This window comes from Lithobates pipiens, unplaced genomic scaffold, assembly GCF_037356315.1.
Source record: "Lithobates pipiens isolate NorthernLeopardFrog02 unplaced genomic scaffold, aLitPip1_a1.2 Scaffold_18, whole genome shotgun sequence".
Lineage (NCBI taxonomy): Eukaryota > Metazoa > Chordata > Amphibia > Anura > Ranidae > Lithobates > Lithobates pipiens.
The window spans coordinates 573,136,652-573,150,149 of record NW_027507758.1 but is presented as its reverse complement, the minus strand read 5'-3'; the positions used below and the strand labels follow the sequence as shown (position 1 = coordinate 573,150,149).

Below are 13,498 nucleotides of genomic sequence, written 5' to 3'. Positions count from 1 at the left end.
AAACATCCTCCCCTCCCTTATTTCTCAGGACCAAAGGTCGCCAGGCCTCTGATGCAACCCGACAAATGATAAATATCATTCACAATGTAGAAAACAACAAAATGCTCTCCCTTCTCCTAGCACTAGATGCCGAAAAGGCATTTTATAGGGTCCACTGGGGTTATATATCAGCAGTACTAAACAAATTCGGAATCACTGGTACTATGCATAGTGCAATAATGGCCCTGTAATCCAACCCCTTCGCCCAAGTATTCTCAGCTGACACTCTCTCCACACCATTCCAGATTTCCAAGGCTGTCCCCTATCACCCATTATATTTAATCTTGTCATGGAACCATTAGCAGAAAGCATAAGATCCAATAAACAGATCTCCGGTATTCCCTTAGCAGACTTAGAACATAAACTCAGCTTATTTGCAGACGATGTGATCCTCATGATCACTGATCTTGATAGTTCCCTTCTGTAGGTCCAGAGGATGCTAGCCTGGTTCAGCGATGTCTCTTACTACAAAGTCAATGAGACTAAATCATACATACTCAACATGGGACTTGATGTTTCCACTTGTAATCTACTTAAACTACGATTCCCTTACACATGGGCGGACCAAAGCATATCATATCTGGGAATTCAACGAACCTCTTCTACTAAAACATTGTTCTCCACCAACTACTTGCCGATCCGCTCTAAGTTGCAAACAGATCTCTCCAGGCTGGTGTCCTTTGAGATCTCATGGCTGGGACGCTTGGCGGCGTTCAAAATGTTGCATCTCCCCCAAATATTCTATTTTTTTCGCACAACCCCTATCCCCCTGCCTCTTAGCTACCTCAACTCACACCAATCAATCCTATCAAAATTTTTTGGGAAAGTTAAAAAGCCAAGATGTGCCCATTATCAACTAATCAGACATCGATCGTGAGGAGGACTAGGTCTTGTCCACTTCCAACACTACTATATGGCATCCATTCTCACACAATCAAGAGAGTAGTTTCTACCCCCCCCCCCCCTTACACAATTTGGGGGAAAATTGAATCATCCCTAACCCAAAGCAATAAACTGTCTTCTTGGCTTTTTGCTATCACACTAGGAGCAAAACCCCCCCCCCCCCCCCCCAACTCTCACCAACAATTGTAGCAAATACTAAAGTTTGGTCCCGGTTTTTGCAAATCACCTCAAACCACCTCACACAAGCTACAGTTAAAATCCCTATAGAGCAGACATGTCCAAAGTCCGGCCCCCAGGCCAATTGCGGCCTGCAGTCCGGTTTTGAACAGCCCACCTGATCTTTCTCAATTTAGTGTGCCATGCGATCAGGGGTGTCAAATGAGCCCGATCCCCGGCACTGTGAGAAGCTCTGTGAGCTTCAAAAGTGAAAGTAAAATGCAGAGGAGTGTGCTGTGCTCTCTGCTTCCCCCTACAGTGCAGTACCCGGCTGAATGAGGAAGCTGCAAAGGTAATGTACTATGCTACAAGCTAAATTAGTGTTAAAATGGGCTTTATTCGTGTGTGTGTGTATGCATGTATGTCTGTATGTGTGTGTGTGCGTGTGTGTGTGCATGTATGTCTGTATGTGTGTACATGTGTCTGTATGTACATGTGTCTGTATGTGTGTGTGTGTGTGTGTGTGTGTGCACATGTGTCTGTATGTACATGTGTGTGTGTGTGCGCACATGTGTCTGTATGTGTGTGTGCGTGTGCACATGCGTCTGTATGTGTGTGCACATGTGTCTGTATTATGTCTGTGTGTGCATGTATCTGTATGCCTGTCTGTATGTATGTGTGTGTGCACATGTGTCTGTATGTATGTATGTATGTGTGTGTGTGCGTGTATGTATGTATCTGTATGTATCTGTATGTATGCATGTGTGTGTGCACATGTGTCTGTATGTATGCGTGTATGTTACTTTTAATGCGGACCCCTCCCCCCATTCTTGTACCATCAAAACTGCTTTTGTAGGGCTTGTGTGTGATATTAGCCATTACTGCTGCACCTCTGAAAAGCAATCCATGCACAGATCTCTTTTCAGAGGCATTTGAATGGCGGTAAAGAGGCATCATCTTGCCTCCTCACCACCTGTTTTAAGCCTGTAAATGCAGCATCACTATACCGCAACTGTGTATACTTGAAGTGCATGCCCATTCACCCTGGGTATACCTTTAGCTGCAGCCACAGCATGTGTACACCCCCAGCTGCTTCTTCTGCAGCTAAAGGGGGAGAAGTTGGGGGTGGTAAAAACAGTTTAACCATGTGGTTTTACTGCCCCTCCAACCTGACATGTGAACAAGCCCTTGGTTCACATTTGTGTGGCTGCGTACTGTGTGTAGAGCAGCCCATTAATTTCAATGGACTTCCCTACTCACAAAAATGCAGTGAAAGAAGCCCCCAAGCTTTATTTTTTTCTTTTAAATTGCACTGGACCAAAAGCACCCTACATTTTCCAATGTGTGGGGTACCATTAAGAATTAATGATACCCCCTAAAGTGCAGAGCATTTGTCTGTGTGTTGGGAATGAGCGAGACAAAGGCAAGAGAATTCTTGCTGGGCCATGTATTAGTGCTCGAATGGACACACTTTGACCGAATTTTCAATGGTTCAAAGAATGTCAGGCAAAATGGTTGGCCCTCATGCATGTTCACTTCATCAAATCTGGCCCTCTTTGAAAAAAGTTTGGACACCCCTGCTATAGAGGCTCTGCAACGACTGATGTTCTTGACCTCTTATGCCCGCTGGAGAGACAAGTGCATTGCATACATATCCGATCTCTATGACAATGACAAACCCAAATCATTCCCCGCATTGCAAAAAGAATACCAAATTCCAAACTCAGACATATTCCTGTACTTACACACACAACATTGCCTCAAAACAATCAAAACATATACATGTAAACGTCCTCCAAAAGCATGGATCTACTTCAAATCCCCTACTACCCGCCAAAAAGGCATAACAATGTTTTATAATTTGCTCCACTCCAAAACGACATTCTCTACCTCCAATGCACTTACCAGATGGGAGAAAGATTTAAAACCAAATTTCACTCAAGCCCAATGGGAAAAAGCTGCCCAATCAACCTACAAAGCCATCTGCTGCTCCACCCTCTGGGAACTTGCATACAAACTGACATATCTTTGGTACCTTACACCTGACAGGCTGTCCAAATTTAACACAACACTAGACAACGCCTGCTGGAGGTTATGCGGACACTCAGGCGATTTACTCCATATATTGTCCGTCTGACTTTCCAAACGGGCTACTTGCCCACACACGGCACTTTTTCAGCGGACTAATACGGCGTACTAAGTCCGCCGTATTATCCGCCCTACTTTTGAAATGAACAGACTCGCCCACACACACGGAGGAAAGTCCGCTCATTTCGAGCGCATCTCCAGGTAGGCGGGGCCCGCGAAGGAGACATCGCTGGCCCCGCCACCTGGTATGGACTTAAAGGGGAACCCCAACGCTACCCGGCCGGCCAGGAAAGGGGGGGGGGCGAGCGAGCGGCCCCCCTCCTGAGCCATACCATGCCACGTGCCCTCAACATGGAGGTGCCTTGGGGAAGGGGGGGGCCGTGCGGCCCCCTCACCCCAAAGCACCTTGTCCCCATGTTGATGAGGACAAGGGCCTCTTCCCGACAACCCTGGCCGTTGGTTGTCGGGGGTCTTAACGGAATCCGGGAGCCTCCTTTAATAAGGAGGCCCCTGGATACCGGCCCCCCACCCTATGTGAATGAGTATGGGGTACAATGTACCCCTAACCATTCACCTGTGGAAAAAAAAAAAAAAAGTACAAAAAAAAAAAAAAAAAAAAAAAAAACACAACACAGGGTAAAAATAGTTTATTGCACAGCTCCGGGGGTCTTCTCGCCGGACTCCTCCGCTATCTTCTGCTAGCTCTTTTGCTAGCGGAGGAGCCCGGCTTTCTTCCTCGCCGTCGGCCTCTTCTTCCGACTTCGGGGGTCTTGTCCCCCTCTTCGGTTCTTCTGCCGGGACACCGCGCCTTCTTCTAGCTCTTTTACAGGGGGTGGCCCGGTCTTCTGTCACCGCCGTCGTCTCCGCCTTCTGTTCTTTTCTTCTCTTCAGATGTTGACTCGTCGCTCCCTCCGCTCACAATGGCTCCGACGCGATGTGCGGCGACTTATATAGGGACATCACAGGATGATGTCGCCGCCCATTATGGTGTCACAGTCCCAGAGGATGCTGGGACTGTGACATCATAATAGGCGGGGACATCATCCAGTGATGCCCCTATATAAGTCGCCGCGCGCCCCGTCCCCGTCATTATGAACGGAGGGAGCGACGAGTCAATATCTGAAGAGAAGAAAAGAACAGAAGACGGCGACGATGACGACAGCGGCGACAGAAGACCGGGCCACTGCCTGTAAAAGAGCTAGAAGAAGGCACGGTGGCCCGGCAGAAGAACCGAAGAGGGGGACAAGACCCCCAAAGTCGGAAGAAGAGGCCGACGGCGAGGAAGAAAGCCGGGCTCCTCCGCTAGCAAAAGAGCTAGCACAAGATAGCGGAGGAGTCCGGCGAGAAGACCCTCGAAGACGGAAGTCCCCCGGAGCTGTGCAATAAACTATTTTTACCCTGTGCTGTGTTTTTTTTTGTACTTTTTTTTCCACAGGTGAATGGGTAGGGGTATATTGTACCCCATACTCATTCACATAGGGTGGGGGGGCCGGTATCCGGGGGCCCCCTTATTAAAGGCCTGGCAGGATGGTCAAACTCTGGTACCCACAGCCACATTCAGACAACCTGCTCAACCATTACAAGGATAGCGGAAGGAAGACCATGAAAATGTGAGTTTAGTACAACAGGCCAAATTCATGAAGCTTTACACAAGGATAAGAAAATTTTGGCCCATTTTCCAACCACTTTTTTTTAAATGAGGTTCCTTATACTGATATTAAAGCTTTGTAAGCTGAGCCTCATAACTGTCGGAATAGGACTTCAGTGGAGATTTCCAGATACAAGTGACATCATGAGCCTCATATCTCAATGATGTCACAAGTCTCCAGCTCCCGATGTTTAGCCAACAATGACCTCATGGGGAAACTGATAGACACATTTGTCTGAAGAACATTTTAAAACTCGGACAAGGCAAAAAATAAAATAAATCACATAATTCCAGTCAGAAAAGGTTGATACAAACATTTTTATTCATGGAGATGCTACTGTTGATACATTGTGTGATGTCCGGTATGGGAAGGTGTGTAGAGCAAACATGGGTATCCCCCAAGAATAAAGTCCAGAACATAAAACGCCAGCATGCTGGTCAAAAATGTTGTCCCCAGTCCAGCTTTCATCTAAAAAAAGAAAATAAAGGGAACAAAGATAAAGTATTAGAGCAAAGCCAATGTACACCATGTTCAAATACAATACATCAAAAGTTGCAATTGTGTGTAAATAGAAGAGGTGTGTGTATAGTTATATGAATGTTGTGTCCTTTGTGCATTTCTTCCAGATCTGTGCAGTAATCCAGCATATAACAACGTCTGCACTTTTCCCTGTTCAGGAGCTTCCTATAATAAACACCAGTCAGTGCTGCTCTCGCCCCGTTCAGGGTGACTGGCCTGGTGTCTGATCCATGTGGCAGCATAAGGCTCGGTACACACCTACGCAGTTTGCTTTTAATCTGTTTCTGAAGGGCTTTTTGCTGTGCGTTTTTGATTTCTGCGCACGTGATTTTACTGCAATTTGCATTTTTTTGGGGCAGATTAAAAAACACAAATTGCTTCAAAAAAGCATTCCATGCTTTTCTGCAGCTTCTCCATTGAAGTATATTGAACCAAAGAAAGATCGTTTTGTGTTTAAAAGTCCCTGACCGTTTCCAAATACGCAGCGGCTGCAAAAAAGCACAGATATGAGCGTGTCCCATAGGAAATCATGTAAATGAACCGTAGTGCGTTTCTGCAAAAAGCACCAATAAAAATATAGATGTGAACCAGGTCTAAGACATTTACTAACACAATGAGGTTAAAAAGACTAAAATGAGCCCTTTATAGTAAAAAAAAAAAAAAAAAAAAAAAAAAAAAAAAAAGGAGCAGATGATGACTACTTTAAGAGGTTCACTTTTTTATTTACAGTAGCGATTATTTGCTCTTTTTGTATTATAAAGGGCTCATTTTTTTTGTTAACCCCATTATGTTACTGGCCGATTAATCGATTATGAAGATAGTAATCGATTAATTTCATAATCAATTAGTTGTCGATTCATCAATTAGTTGATTCAGCCCTAATACCCAACATGTCAAACTTCGGTACTTAAAAATCTCCATCGCCAACACTTTACAAATATTTACAAGTTACCCGTTTAGAGTTACAAAAGAAGTCTTGGGCTAGAATTATTGCTCTCACTACAACATTCATGGCAATACCTCAGATGTGTGGTTAGAACGCAGTTTTACATATGTGTTCACTTCTGTGTGAATCACTTTTATTAAAAACTAGTGCATGACAGGTCCTCGTTAGAGAGAGAGATGGGGGGTCTATAAGACCTCACAGCTCTCCGCTAGGCTGGAAAGCCTGAGATAAAAAAATAAAAAAACTAACAAAAAAAAAACACGACACAATCTCAGCCTTTTTCTCTAAAAACACAGAAGTGATTACATTTGCCGAGGACGGAATCGACATCTTAACGTCGTGCCCGGCCTCTGAAGGTCATAGAGACGGCCGAGGACCATCTGGTCCTTGGTCAGCTCTATGGTAAATGGCCCCTCCTGCTACCTGTAAAAACAGCCACTATGATTACTGTGCAGGGAATCGCTCCGGCAGAAAAAATCTGATATGTGGATGATGCCTGTAGCTCCATCATTCAGATATCTCCAATCAAAGTCCAGGACATCATATGACGGCCTTGTGCGGGAAGTGGCCCCTCCCACAGCTCTGCTCTCTGTACAGGATACATGCAGTACAATGATGATGCCGGCACTACTTTTACAAGGTAATATTGAGTTTTGCAAAGACCTTTGGTGCCCACAAAGCGGCTATTGAGGAACATATTGAAAAAAAAAGAAGAAGAAGAAGAAGTTCTATGCCACAAGTCCAACTTTAAAAAGAGAAGTACACAGCCTCTGGCCGAATCTTCAGCTCGTTTGGCTGTACTTCTCCTGTGGGTCACAGGAGTGCAGATCGTTTTTAGCAGATAGTGGGCTGAAGTCTGCTGTCAGCTGACATCACAGAGCCGGTCCAGGCAAGATGGCGACACTGGAGTAGGGATCCGCCCACAAACCTGGACCGGCACTGGCTTAGCCTCTCAGCGAGCCACTTAAAGACTGAGCCGGCCGCTCCCGCCCCCTCCACAGCCCAGCGCTCCAGTGAGCCGTGACTGACAGTCAGCAGCTCTCTGCTCAGGGAGATGTGAGAAAAGAGCGATCTGTGGTGTTAGATCGCTCAGCTCTCAGTGTTAGAGCCGGCGGGGGAGCGATGCAGCATCCACCTAGGTAAGTATAACTCTGCAAACACCCCAAACCTCATACTTCTCTTTTAAATGCACGTCACATCCACCTGTAACAGCAACCATAGTTTGCCACTTAAAATGTTGTCAATGTATAGATAATATGTCATTATGTTATCCAGTGTTAGAAGTGCCATGCGCTGTGTAAGCCACCTGAAGATACAACAGCATTTGATTTTTTCAGCCCTTATCCAAATAAAACAAAAGCTTAGTTTCATTTTAAATCTGAAATCTAGGCGGATATTAACCCTTTCATGACTAAGCCTATTTTTGGCATTTGGTGTTTACAAGTTAAAATCAAGATTTTTTGCTAGAAAATTATTTGGAACCCCCAAACATATATATTTTTTAGCAGAGACTCTAGAGAATAAAACAGAGATCGTGCTTCATGTCACACGGTATTTGCGCAGCGGTGTTTTAAACGCAACTTTTTGGGAAAAGGGACATTTTCATGAATTTTAAAAAAACTAAACAGTAAAATTAGCCCAATTTTTTTTGCATAATGTCAAAGATGATGTTACGCCGAGTAAACAGATACCAAACATGTCACACTTTATAATCGCACGCACTCGTGGAATGACGTCAAATTACGGTACCTAAAAATCTCAATAGGCGATGCTTGAAATTTTTTTTTTACGGTTACTAGGTTAGCGTTACAGAGGAGGTCTAGTGCTAGAATTATTGCTCTCGCTCTGACGATCGTGGCGATACCTCACGTGTGAGATTTGAACACCGTTTACATACGTGGACGCGACTTACATATGCGTTTTCTTTGCTTCACGAGCTCGCGGGGACGGCGGGCGCTTTAAATTTTTTTTTATTCTTACATTAATAAATTGTTTTTAAAAAAAAAAAAAAAATCACTTTTATTGCTGTCACAGGGAATGTAAACATCCCTTGTGACAGTAATAGGTGGTGACAGGTACACTTTATGGAGGGATCGGGGGTCTAAAAAACCTCCTATCCCTCCTTTACACTTCAAAGTACGAAATCCGAAAATGGCGATTCTGAATACGGTATATATATATTTTTTAAACCGGCGCCATTGCCAGCCGAGTAAACGGGAAGTGACGTCATGGCGTTGCTTCCGTGTTTACTATTAGGAGACTGGAATGACGCCGATTACAGCATCATTCCAGTTCCTCCCCAGCAGCCGGAGGCATCCAATCGTGAATCGGTGCTCCCGATCGAGCGGGAGCACCGGTAACAGCGGCAGGAGTGCCCTCCCGCTCCTCCGGCATAACAGCCAAGCGGCTTTTAGCTGCTTCGGTTGTTATGGCTGGATAGCCAATCGCCCGCTGTAAAAAACGGTACCGGGATGATGCCAGCACTGGAAGCCAAGTACGCACATCTGCGTACGCTCGGCGGGAAGGGGTTAAAGACAAACATGAATGCAGTTCTGTAATATATTAGTAAATGTATTTTTAAAATTTCAAGTAGTGTAAGGACCTCAAATCTGACCTGGTGTCGGCCTATTGCAGTTTCTGTACAGTAAGCATGGAGTGTGAGAAGAATAAGCAGCACAAGCAGCCAATCAGTTCATGTGCCAACAAGAATGTTGTTAGGAGGAGAAAGCAGCGTGAAAGATTAGCTCATCGCTGTGCTGCTTCTCTTTTCACTGTCCAATCACAGGGGGGTCCAGGGTGATCTGGGCTCAGAAGAAGTGGGTTGAATGATGCTGGACATCAAACTCGGGTCATCTTGTGGCAGAAAAGACGTACTACAGGGGAAATTCTCTGGATTGAAAGTGAATATTGCTACAAAAGCGGCTTCATTTTTGGCTGAAGTTTTGCTTAAAGTCGAGTTCCACCCATATAAAAAAGTCAGAAGCTACAAAAAATGTAGTGGCTGACATTTAATAATCAAACACTCACCTGTCCCACGGTCCAGTGTTGTGGGTGCAGGAAGCCTCGCTCCTCTCCCCCTCCTCTCCACGGCGCCAGCATTCTAAATGTGGGCGCCTGGCAGTGGCTTCACAGCCGGGCGCGCACTGAATATGCGCGTGCCATACTGTGAATGGCCAGACAATCTTCTGGGACCTATGACATGTCCCAGAAGATTGCAGGGAGGAGGTGATCTTCCCTTCTGGTGCCGCAGAGCCAGAGGAGGAAGTGGGAGCTGGGTGCCTATAAAAACAGGGTAACCCCGCTCCTCCCCCCAAAAAATGACATGACAAATGTGGCACATCAGGAGGTCACCAGCACTTAAAGCGGAAGTTCCATTTTTGGGTGGAGCTCCCCTTTAATTTATAGAGTTCCAGTGTGTCAGGCTGAAGGCAGCAGGTGGGGAGGGGGGGGGGAGGGGCCGCTGTACAGCAATCTTACCAGGAAGAGGGAACGTGTACCTGTCAAAACCACGTACCCGCTCCCCCCTCCCTGCCAAAAAATGCCAAATGTGGCGGTGGAGGGTGCGAACAAATGGAGGTTCCCGTTTTGGGTGGAGCTCTGCTTTAAGATTATGTCGCTAATACAAAATGTACCAAAACCTCAGCTGGGAGAATGTAGCGATAAATCCATATCCCCAAAAAACTATTTATGACACCGAGACTGAATTTTTAGACGTAAAATAACCAATTCTAGACAGTGTGGTACATCCTCCTTATAATGAGATAGTAAAGTCGGTGTAAGCTGCACACCCACCATAATTATCTCCAGCATCCAATCACAGTATAACAATTCTAACTCAAGGGTGTTGTGAGGAGTCTAAAGGGGAATAAATATACCCAAAAACTATTGTACAGTTCAAATAGCACCAGAATAAGGCTAATGGGGTATTAGTAACATTGAATATTACACAGAGAAATAAAAGACATTTTGTGAATTACTGTAAAACCTGAATGGAACCTGCATTCAGTTTGGATTTTGGACTTTGCTGGCTGCATGCTTGTTCCAGGCCAGTGACTAAGGAAGAAGGTTATAAGGATGACAGTCGGTACCAATGCCATGGATTCCAAATCACAGCCACACCAAACATTGTAACCACTAGAGAGCCGCGCTATAGCCGAATGACGGCTACAGCGCGGACCTGCTTTGCTGGGACGACGTCACGCGGCACGCTCTGTGATCAGCGAGTTTATGAGACTCACCTGATCACGGATCGGAGCAAGGGGTCGATCCCGACCCCTTACCACATTATCAGCTGTCAGCCAATGACAGCTGATCATGTGACACAACAGAGCCGGTAATTGGCTATTTTTCCTCCTCGCGCTGACAGCGCGAGGAGAAAAAAAAAAGTCGATCACGGCCAGCTTATCAGTGCCCACCTGCCCCCTGCCAGTGCCACCTAAATAATACAAAAGTGCCCCCCATCAGTGCCCACAGTGCCACCCATCAGTGCCCACAGTGCCACCTATTAGTGCCCACAATCTGCCTCAACAGTGCTGCACCCCAGTGCCACATATCCCTGCCCATCAGTGTCATCTACCAGTGCCCATCAGTGCCCATCTTATCTGTGCCCATCAGTACTGCCTTATCAGTGCCGCCTCATCAGCACATTTCAATGAAGGAGAAAAATGACCTGTTTGCAAAATTTTATAACAAACTATGAAACATGACTTTTTTTTTTTGCAACTTTTTTTGTTTGTTTGAGAAAGAGGGTGGGGCCAGGCCATGGCTCCATGTCTGAATGGAGCAGGGGCTCGGCTCGGGTGCCCCCCATAGCAAGCTGCTTGCTGTGGGGGCCCTCAACAAGAAGGAGGGGCCAGGGGCACCGAAAAGGGACCAGAGAAGAGGAGGATTTGGGCTGCTCTGTGCAAAACCAGTGGAACAGCAATGAAGTATAACATGTTTACTTTTTTTCCTAGTTAAAAATAAGAAAGAAGACTTTCCAATCCCTGTAATACTGATAGAGTTGTGTGAAGTCCCCAAAGCATTTGGATGAGAGGTCCATGTGGGCTCTGCTATGCAGACAAGGACAGAGCCCGCTCTCCTCTATGGAAAAAGACATGCAGTCATTGGATCCCCCCACCCTCTGAATAAATTAACCCCCCACACACATTGGGGGTCACAGGAAGTGACATGGAACCCCCACCATTGGTGCTCAGTGCCAGTGAAAGTTCCATTGGTTATAAACACTTCCATATACCCAGTGATGTGACCGGCCACAGAGGAAACAAATCCCCCTACGGAAGATGGATCTCTATCTGCACTCTTCTCTACACTTATCTACCATTCAAAGTACTGAAATTATACAGCTTGTCTGAGAGTTCACAAAAAAAGGGGGGGGATGGGGAGCTGAAGTTACACTACAGAGCTCAATGAGGAGAGCCGATTGGAGGGAAGAGACACCCCCACCCCCCATCACATAGGAACAGAGATGAGGCTGTCAATCAGCTCGAGCTGGGGGAGGGGAGGACAGAACTAACAAGTGCAGTATTAACCACTTCAGCTGTGGAAAGTTTACCCCCCTTCATGACCAGGGCATTTGTTTGTGATACGACACTGCGTTAATTTAACTGCCAATTGCGCGGTTGTGCGACGCTGCACCTAAACAACATTTACCTCCTTTTTTCCCACAAATAGAGCTTCTTTCAGTGGCATTTGATCACCTCTGCGGTTTTTATTTTTTTAGAAAAAAAAGAAATAGCGACAATAAATAGTCCAATATATATTCTGCTCCATCCCAATAAGTGTATATTGATTGGCCTGCGCACAAGTTATAGCGTCTACAAACTACGGGACACGGGATTTTTTTTCTAGTAATGACGGCGATCAGCGATTTTTTTAGTGGGATTGCGATGGACAAATCTGACACCAAGGCCCCTTTCACACTTGTGCAACCTGAAAGTTGAGTCATTTTTGCCACGACTTAAAGCAATGCCCGTGTAATCTTTATGTCTATGGACCTCAAGTCGCACCAAAGCAGGGCAGGGACTACTTTAAAGTGGCACAGATATGAATGGTACCCATTGGAAATCATGGGGTACGACTTGTCATGCCACTTTGTAGTCCCAAGTGGCACAAGTGTGAAAGGGGCCTAAGGTCCTTATCACACATGTGTGGCTTTGGACATCAGAGTCACATGACAAGTCGTACCCCATGATTTCCAATCACCATCATCCATATCTGTGCCACTTCAAAGTCGCCCCTGTACTACTCTTTTCCACTTTGATGCCAGTTGACATCCGTAGACATGAAGTTTACACCGTCATTCCCTGAAATGGCATGAAAATCGCACAAATACCAAGTCGGGTGAAAGGGATCTCACTTTTTGGGGACCAGTGACACGAATACAGGGCAAAAAAATGAAAAATTGCCCGGCATTAATGACACTGACAGAGAAGGGGTGATCAAAGCATAAGATGTGCTCCTAGGAAGTGATTTCTGTGTGTGGGGGGAGGGGTGGGGGTGACTGGAGGAAGACAGATCACATGACGGAATGGCGGTCTGCCTCTCCTGAGAACGATCAGCGTGTGCCGGTGGGCATCGCGTCCGCTAGACCCGCCGATTGGGAGCGAGTTGACTGGTGGCGCACGCCCCAGACCCAGCGCACAAAATGAGGTACAGGTATGTGATTTTGTGTAGGAGGGATCTGCATGGAGAGCTCCATATCAGAGTAATACACAATGACTTCTCTCTCCTCCTCTCTTTATACACAGATTTCTCTTCTATCTCTATCACTACTGGCTGCATCTAGTGCACATTTATGGATATACCTGAGGACTGTGTGTATATAAAACCTCTAGAGACGGTATATACACCCCATATCATTATCACCTATATACTATTCTACAGTCTACTTGTATAATATCAAGGTCTCCATATATGGCTGAGAACAATTGTATTTTATCTCCAGGGCTCTCCTCTCCCCTCCCCCCACTTTTACTCACCAAACTCCTTTCATGTTTTAGTTAAAAGTAGAAAAGGGAATTATAAAGTTATTCCTTATATGTGGTTCTATTTTTAAGATGTATTGTGCATTTTTTATGACTAATAAATATGTATTTCCATCCAGTTTACCTTCACTATGTCTACAACCTCACTCAAAGTCCCAAAATTCCCTTTTCTACTTTTTGTAACAGGGATGGAGGCACATCATATATGTGCC

The 13,498-nt window shown here is 45.6% G+C and overlaps 1 long non-coding RNA gene across 1 annotated transcript in view; it reads right to left on the bottom strand.

Annotated features, from left to right (window-relative positions):
- Nucleotides 1-5,133: 5,133 nt before the first annotated feature.
- Nucleotides 5,134-13,498, bottom strand: part of LOC143990295 (uncharacterized) — an 11,633-nt gene continuing 3,268 nt past the window's right edge. Inside the window, exon 2 of the long non-coding RNA XR_013277260.1 lies at nucleotides 5,134-5,303. This is a non-coding gene — a long non-coding RNA (uncharacterized LOC143990295). The remainder of the gene's footprint in view (nucleotides 5,304-13,498) is intronic.